The following is an 8,225-nucleotide window of genomic DNA, read 5'->3' as shown; positions in this document are numbered from 1 at the left end:
AAACCATGTGGCAAGAAGTTGTTGTTGGGGCAGTGGTTAGAATGCAGTACTGCAGGTTCCTTCTGCTGTTCTGCCAGCAATTTGGCAGTTCGAATCTCACCAGGCTCAAGGTCGACTCAGCCTTCCATCCTTCCGACGTTGGTCAAACGAGGACCCAGATTGTTGGGGGCAAATAGGCTGACTCTGTAAACCGCTTAGAGAAGGCTGTAAAAGCACTATGAAGCGGTATAAAAGTCAAAGTGTGATTGCTGTTGTGGATGTCAACATGAAAATGAAATCTAGAGGAGGGACTGGTTCCATGGAGAAAGGTTTTTCCGCGGTCCCAGAGGAGGTGTGGTTTTACATCCTGCCTGCATCCCATGGATGGGGCTTCGCTTGTTTGCATGGCTTGGTTTCTGGCACGCCGCGGCCCAGTGCCGGTTCACAGACTGGGAGTTGGAGATCCTTGATCTAGAGGACAGGTGGAATGGGGGTGGGATGGTGAAGGTGCTGGCTGGGGAGAATCAGATTCAATTCACCCTCCTAGAAGTTCTCTGGGTTCCACTTTCTCAACCGAGGTGGCGCAGTGGTTAGGGTGCAGTACTGCAGGCCACTTCAGCTGACTGTTATCTGCAGTTCGGCTGTTCAAATCTCACCGGCTCAAGGTTGACTCAGCCTTCCATCCTTCCGAGGTGGATGAAATGAGGACCCAGACTGTGGGGGCGATATGCTGATTCTGTAAACCGCTTAGAGAGGGCTGAAAGCCCTATGAAGCGGTATATAAGTCTAACTGCTATTGCTATTGCTAACCTAGAGACTCTCACGAGACCCGGGTTCTTGTAGAGATACACAACACAGCAGGTCTCTGTGTAAGTTACCTTGAGGTCCTAGAAGACCATTAACCATCATTCAAAGTTAGTTGGAAGTATGTTAACAATGAAACTGTAGGGGAATAACCCTGTTAGTCCATGTTAGCTAAAAAGTAGGGGTCTGGTATACTAACAAACTAAGCTAACAAACCTTGTTCCCAGACCTAAGCTGCAGCTCCTGGAAATTCCTTCTGATTTATTCTGTTCTGCCAAATTCGATTTCATTGAGGGACGCATCAGGGTTGTGTTTGACCTCAGGGGGCTCTGCTGCGCAATGGCAAGGGTGGGTGTGACCAGGGTGAATGTGGTCATCTCAATGTCACTCATGTTGGGGTGCCTGTGGTGGCCCAAGCACTCCGCCAGCGAAAATGGGCTCCTGAACTCTGTTTCCAGCTGCAAAGACCTCCTGCAACCCTCTGCCAGCGAAAACGGAGCTCCTGTTTTCCCGATGGCAGAGGAACCGCGGGGTGGTCCTTCTCTTTTGAGCATGGCCCCTCATCCCGTGGGCCGGATCTGGCCCGGGGACCTTGAGTTTGACACCCCTGTCCTAGACCAAAGGCAGGAGATAAATCTAAACATATCAACATTTCTCCCAGCTCAAGATCTATTTCCCCCAATGGGTGTGATCGTCCATTTTTCCCCCCAAGAAGGAATACAGCCCAACCAGACAATTAGTACATGAATGGAAAACTATCTCACTGTAAGCATGTTGACCCTGTAGGCATCTGGGCTCACCTTCCCTTTGCACTTGTGGTATTCCCCTTCACCAACATTCCAAGTTAGTTGGAATTATGTTAACAATGAAACTGTAGGAGAACAAATCTGTTAGTCCATGTTAGCTAAAAACCAGGGGTTCACCGACAAATGCTCGCATGACAAAAGTGTGCCGACAAAACCGCAGCGAGAAAACCGCGATGTCAAAATCGTGCCAACAGTGCGCTGACAACAGTGCGCTGACAACAGCGCGCCGACAACAGCGCTCCATCAACAAACAACGCGAAAACAAGGTAATAACCCTAACCCTAACCCTATCCCTAACCCTAAACTTAACCCTGAACCTAACCCTAACCCTAACCCTTACCTTAACCTAATCGTGCTGTTGTCGGCACGCTGTTGTGGGCGCGATTTCGACGTCGCGGTTTTCTCGCTGCGGTTTTGTCGGCACGCTTTTGTCGTATGCACATTTGTCAGGTCACGAAAACCAGGAACCTGGTACTAAAACACACAAACTAACTACATTAACAAACCTGGCTCTGAGACCTAAGCTGCAGCTCCTGAAAACTCCTTCTGATTTATTAACCCAGAATGTTAGTTGAGCAGGAAGCATGAATAACCGAACTGGCTTTCTTATGTTCTGAAACCACCAGGATGTTTATATTCACCAACTTCCATTTTTGGTACCTGAACTGATCTTTTCTATTCTACGGCTAACTGTTCTGCTCCGATTGGGAATCGTACAAGGGTGGGCTTCAAAAATTTTAGCAAGGGCTTCTCTGCCCAGTTGCTGGGCTGGCGTGGCCATGGTGGGCCTGGCCTAGTCAGCCTCCCACACCACGGCTGGTAGGGGGGGGTGTTTCTGCCCTCCCCGGGCTCCGGATGCTTTCCTTCAGCCTCTGGGAGGGCAAAAATTGCCTCCCCAGGCTCTGGAGCCCCTCTGGAGGTCAGAAATGGGCCTTCCCAAATTTCCGGTAGGCCCGGTTTTCACCCTCCCCGAGCGTCTGCGGGCTCCCTGCACTTACCCGTATCCAAAACAGGCCGTGTGGCGACTCCTGGGAGGGGAAGGGGGTGGGAGGGGAGGGGGGGCAGCCAGGAGTGGGATTTGGGAGTTCCCCAAACTGCTCAGAATCTTAGCTAGAGGTTCTCCCGAACTCCTACAAGCCCCCTGCAGCCCACCCCTGGAATCATACTAGGTCAGTGATGACTAACCTTTTTCCTATCGCATGCCAAAAGCGGGGAGAGCACAGGGGGGTCGTGTGTGGATGCGACCACACCCATACTGCTATGCACATCACCCTCCCCCCTCATGTGCATGCGTGCACGACCCTCTGCTTTTAGCATGTGATGGACCCGTTTTTTTGCCCTCCCCAGGCTCCAGAGGCTTTCTAGGAGCCTGGGGAGGGTGAAAACACCCTTCCCCGCTCCCCCGTAGGCCCTCCAGAAGCTTCAGGAGGTTTCCCTGAAGCCTCCGGAGTGCAAAAAACAGCCCAATGCACAAACCGGAAGTTCGTTCCCAAACTTCCGTTTTTGGAGTGTTGGGTTGTTTTTCGCCCTCCGGAGGCTTCAGGGAAGCCACCGGAAGGTGAAAAATGGCCTTAAAGAAGGCCGAAGTCAGCTGGAGCCTGGCGGGCCCTAACAAACGGCTCCATGTGCCACCTTTGTCATACATGCCATAGATTTGCCATCACAGTACTAGGCCATAGAGACTAATGGATACTCATTTCACAAATGATTAAGCTGATGGTTTGGACACCGATGGTGCCCCATGTGAACAAGACAGGGTTAATCATCGTCATGACATAAACAGGTTCCTAAAGTGAAAAGATGGGTCCCAATAAAATGCTGACTCACAGGATTAAGTATTAATGAAGGTTACAACGCTTAGTTTTTTTTTAAAAAGGTGAGCTCAGCAAAATCAACCTTCCCTTTGTAAGACCTGCTGACCAGGTTCAGCCCCGGATGATGATGGACAGCTGAATGATGTCTGCCACGGCTGAAAGGAAAATAGAACGAAATGAAAATATAATTCAGTGCAATCTACGGTGCTCCTTAAAGCCCCTTCCCAGACTGTTCTCCGGCTGACAAAGCAATTAACTCTAACAAGGAAGTCTAGAGGTTAATTTGCAGGCAAGGCCATTACTGTCTAATTCTGCATTCCAATCTAGCAGCGATAGATATAATTACAGGCCTTTCTGGCTAAATCTTTCCTTGAGGATCTTTCCCCATTGGGCCACTCCAGGTAGTCCTTGACTTACGGCACGATTGTGCCCGAAATGTCCATAGCTAAGCGAGACATTCTGTTTCCCTGAAAATAAGACTTCCCTGGATAATAAGCCCAATCAATTTTTTGAGCGCATCTGCTAAAATAAGCCCTCCCCTGAAAATAAGCTCCCCTGAAAATATTGCCACACAGCAGCAGCCATGAGGTGACCACACTCACCACCTCCTGCACCTCAAAAATAATAAGCCCTCCCCAAAAATATTGCCTCACAGCAGCAGCCATGAGTGGACCACACTCACCGCCTCCTACACTTCAAAAATAATAAGACCTCCCCGAAAATATTGCCACACAGCAGCAGCCATGAGGGGACCACACTCACCGCCTCCTGCACCTCAAAAATCATAAGTTTGAGTTTGAGTTTGAGTTTTATTTAGCTTGTATGCCGCCTTACTCCCGGAAGACTCAGGGCGGCTAACAATAAGAAGGGAAGGGGGGTACAAAAATAAAAACAACAGTTAAAAATTCAGCAACAGTCACAACATAGGATGGGGCTGGATAATTCAACAGCCCCAGGCCTGCTGGAACAGCCAGGTCTTAGTTGCTTTGCGGATGGCCGGAAGGGTAGTAAGGGTCCAGATCTCAACGGGGAGATCGTTCCATAGGGCCGGAGCAGCTACAGAGAAGGCTCTCCCCCGGGGACTCGCCAGCCGACATTGGCCGGCAGATGGAATCCGGAGGAGGCCTAGTCTGTGGGATCTAATACGTCTTTGGGAGGTGACTGGCAGGAGGCGGTCTCTCAGGTAACCAGGTCCGATACCATGTAGGGCTTTAAAAGTAACAACTAGCACCTTGAAGCGTGTCTGGAGACCAATGGGAAGCCAGTGCAGCTCGCGGAGGATAGGTGTAATGTGGGTGTACCTAGGTGCACCCACAATCGCTCGTGTGGCTGCATTCTGAACTAGCTGAAGTCTTCGAAGGGCAGCCCCATGTAGAGCGTGTTACAGTAATCCAGTCTTGGGGTGACGAGGGCGTGAGTGACTATCCGAAGGGCCTCCCAGTCCAGGTAGGGTCGCAATTGGTGCACCAGGCGAACCTGGGCAAAGGCCCCCCTGGTCACAGCCGACAGATGATGTTCTAGAGTCAGCTGCGGATCCAGGAGGACTCCCAAATTGCGAGCCCTCTCTGAGGGGCGTATAATTTCACCCCCCAGGATGAGAGATGGAATAGCTGGACCATCCTTGGGAGGGAGCATCAATAGCCACTCGGTCTTGTTGGGATTGAGCGCAAACTTGTTCGTTCCCATCCAGACCCTGACAGCCTCCAGGCACTGGCACATCACTTCTACCGCTTCACTGAGTTGGCATGGGGCGGACAGATACAAGACCTGCCCGAAAATATTTCCACACAGCAGCAGCCATGAGGTGACCACGCTCGCTGCCTCCTGCACCTCAAAAATAATAAGACCTCCCCGAAAATAAGGCCAAGTGCTTATTTCAGGGGTCAAAAGAAAATAAAACCCTGTCTTATTTTTGGGGAAACATGGTAGTTGTGGTGTGAGTTTTGCCCCCTTTAGCAATCTTTCATCACTGTTGTTAAGTGAATCACTGCAGTTGTTATGTTAGTAACATGCTTGCGAAGTGAATCCGCCTTCCCCCGTTGACTTGGCTTGCCAAAAAGTTGCAAAAGTCGATCACATCACCCTCCCGGACAACACTACACAAATGAGTCAGTGATGGTGACCCATCAACTCATCGATACCACAAAAATATCCATTGGTTCTTGTTCTGCAGTGTTCTGCAACTAGCTATATTTGTGGCTGGGCTGTGTGAAGTCTATCTAGCCTGGGCTGTGTGAAGTCTATCACAACACACTTTGGATGCACCTTTCACTTGACCCCCGTCAAAGAGGAGAGAAACTCTCAGAAATATCACCCGAAATACGTGGAAATGGAAATGGAAAGGTTCCCCTCGCACATATGTGCTAGCTGTTCCCAACTCTAGAGAGTGGTGCTCATCTCCATTTCAAAGCCAGAGGTGTCTGAAGACGTCTTCGTGGTCATGTGGCCAGCAAGGCTAAACACCGAAGGTGCATGGAATGCTGTTACCTTCCCACCAAAGGTGGTTCCTATTTTTCTACTTGCATTTTTAATGTGCTTTTGAACTGCTAGGCTGGCAGAAGCTGGGACAAGTAATGGGAGTTCACTCCCTTACGCGGTGCTAGGGATTCGAACTGCCAAACTGCCGACCTTTCTGATCGACAAACTCAGCGTCTTAGCCCCTGAGCCACTTTACTCTCTCTCTCTCTCTCTCTCTCTCTCCCTCCCTCCCACCCTCCCTCCTCTCTCTCTCTCTCTCTTCCTCCCTCCCTCCCTCCCTCTCTCTCTCTCTTTTGGCTCCTCCACATTCTTCTATCCCCCTTTCTGAGTTTTCCAAAGAAGGGGTCCATCCATCCCATCTCGGTGCTAAGGTAATTGAGTTTAGGAGGTATTCTTTAACCAAGACAGTTAATACAATGGGATGGTCCCATGAGAACCAAAGTACAAGAATTGCAACACAGAATTGCAATACGGAAACCTCGTTTCATGTCCTTTTCGCCCCTTGCCAAAAGTCTGCGGCTGTATCATTTTTATTTTTATTTTTTGGACTCTGGAGTGAATGGCGTTTAAAGGGACCCTTTTCTCTTCGAACTGGCCCAGAGCTCACATTTGGAATGCGAGGAATCAACTCTGCACCACTGAAGACAGTCCCATTTCTCGCTCTGCAGGGTGAAGATTGGGCAGCAAGACGGTGGTGACTCATACGGTGTTCATCAAGCTAATACGATGCCAAGCCTAGAATATTCAATTAGATGCAAAAGGTACGCTTGAAAAACATGTCACAGAAAGAAAAGTGATTTGACCTTAGTTTCTTCCCACCACATCCTGAGTCAATTTCAATTAAGGTTTATTACATCTATACGCCACCATTCTGAAAGGAGGATGTTTAAAACGATGTTGCCTCCTTTTTTTTTTGAGATGTCTCCATTTCCATGATAATATCTAAAAAGGTAAAGGTTCCCCTCGCACATATGTGCTAGTCGTTCCTGACTCTAGGGGGCGGTGCTCATCTCCGTTTCAAAGCCGAAGAGTCAGCCATGTCTGAAGATGTCTCCGTGGTCATGTGGACAGCATAACTCAACACCGAAAGGTGCACAGAACGTTGTTCCCTTCCCACCAAAGGTGGTTCCTATTTTTCTACTTGCATTTTTACATGCTTTCGAACTGCTAGGTTGGCAGAAGTTGGGACAAGTCACGGGAGCCCACTCCGTTACGCGGCGCTGGGGATTCGAACCGCCGAACTGCCAACCTCTCTGATTGACAAGCTCAGCGTCTTAGCCACTGAGCCACCGCATCCTATAGTCCTACGGACTACAATTGTAATAAAGCTCAACTCAAATTGTATACAAGCAATTTAAGCAACAGCAAAACGTATGTCAATAACTGCTAAGCACTCACCTAAACCAAGAGATTTTAAGTAATGACTGATTACTGTTAGTCCTTGATTTACAACTCTGGATTTAGTGACTGTTCAAAGTTACAGCAGCAGTGGAAAAACTGACATGACCATTTTTCACACTCACAACTGTTTCAGCATTGCCTTGGTTATGTGATCATAATTGGCAGAGACATTACCCTGCCAATAAAAGTGTGTCTAGTCAAGGCTGTGGTTTTCCCAGTTGCAATGGATGGCTGTGAAAGTTGGACCATAAGAAAGGCTGAGAGCCAAAGAATGGAGGCCTTTGGACTCTGGTGCTGGAGAAGACTCCAGCTTGGACTGCAAGGCCATCCAACCAGTCAGTCCTAGAGGAGATCAACGCTGGTTGCTCTTGAGAAGGCCAGATCCTGAAGAGGAAACTCAAAGACTTTGGCCACCTGATGAGAAGGAAGAAGGACTCCCTGGAGAAGAGCCTCATGCTGGGAATGATGGAGGGCAAAAGAAGAAGGGGACGACAGAGAAGGAGGTGGCTGGATGGGGTCACTGAAGCAGTCGGCGTGAGCTTCAATGGACTCCAGAGGATGGTAGAGGACACGAAGGCCTGGAGGAATGTTGTCCATGGGGTTGTGATAGGTTGGACCCAACTTCGCAACTAACCACAACAATATGGGAAATGTTCTGTCCGTCCCATCATTTCAAATATTGACACACACTTGGAGATGTGAATAAGAAGATTGGGGACGCAGAGAGTTAAAACCTTGACCTGTTTTGATTGACACCGTCTATATAGAAAGAAAAAGAGACTCTTCACATGAGTGACATAGTGTAAGATTAACAGTTGATTACAAAATAATTCAGGAAAATGTAGCCACCTTTACCCTGCACAATACGATGTTCTGATTCAAAAGTAAAGCATTAACTTTAACAATAATTGATCCTTTAAGTATTAAAACGTCCGATTTTTTC

General features: G+C 48.8%; 1 pseudogene; it reads left to right on the top strand.

Moving 5' to 3' along the window:
* Positions 1-217: 217 nt before the first annotated feature.
* Positions 218-8,225, top strand: part of LOC116517836 — a 30,368-nt pseudogene continuing 22,360 nt past the window's right edge.

This window comes from Thamnophis elegans, chromosome 14 (genome assembly GCF_009769535.1).
Source record: "Thamnophis elegans isolate rThaEle1 chromosome 14, rThaEle1.pri, whole genome shotgun sequence".
In the NCBI taxonomy this organism is placed as follows: domain Eukaryota; kingdom Metazoa; phylum Chordata; class Lepidosauria; order Squamata; family Colubridae; genus Thamnophis; species Thamnophis elegans.
The sequence above is the reverse complement of the archived record's forward strand: the minus strand, read 5'-3'. Positions and strand labels throughout refer to the sequence as shown.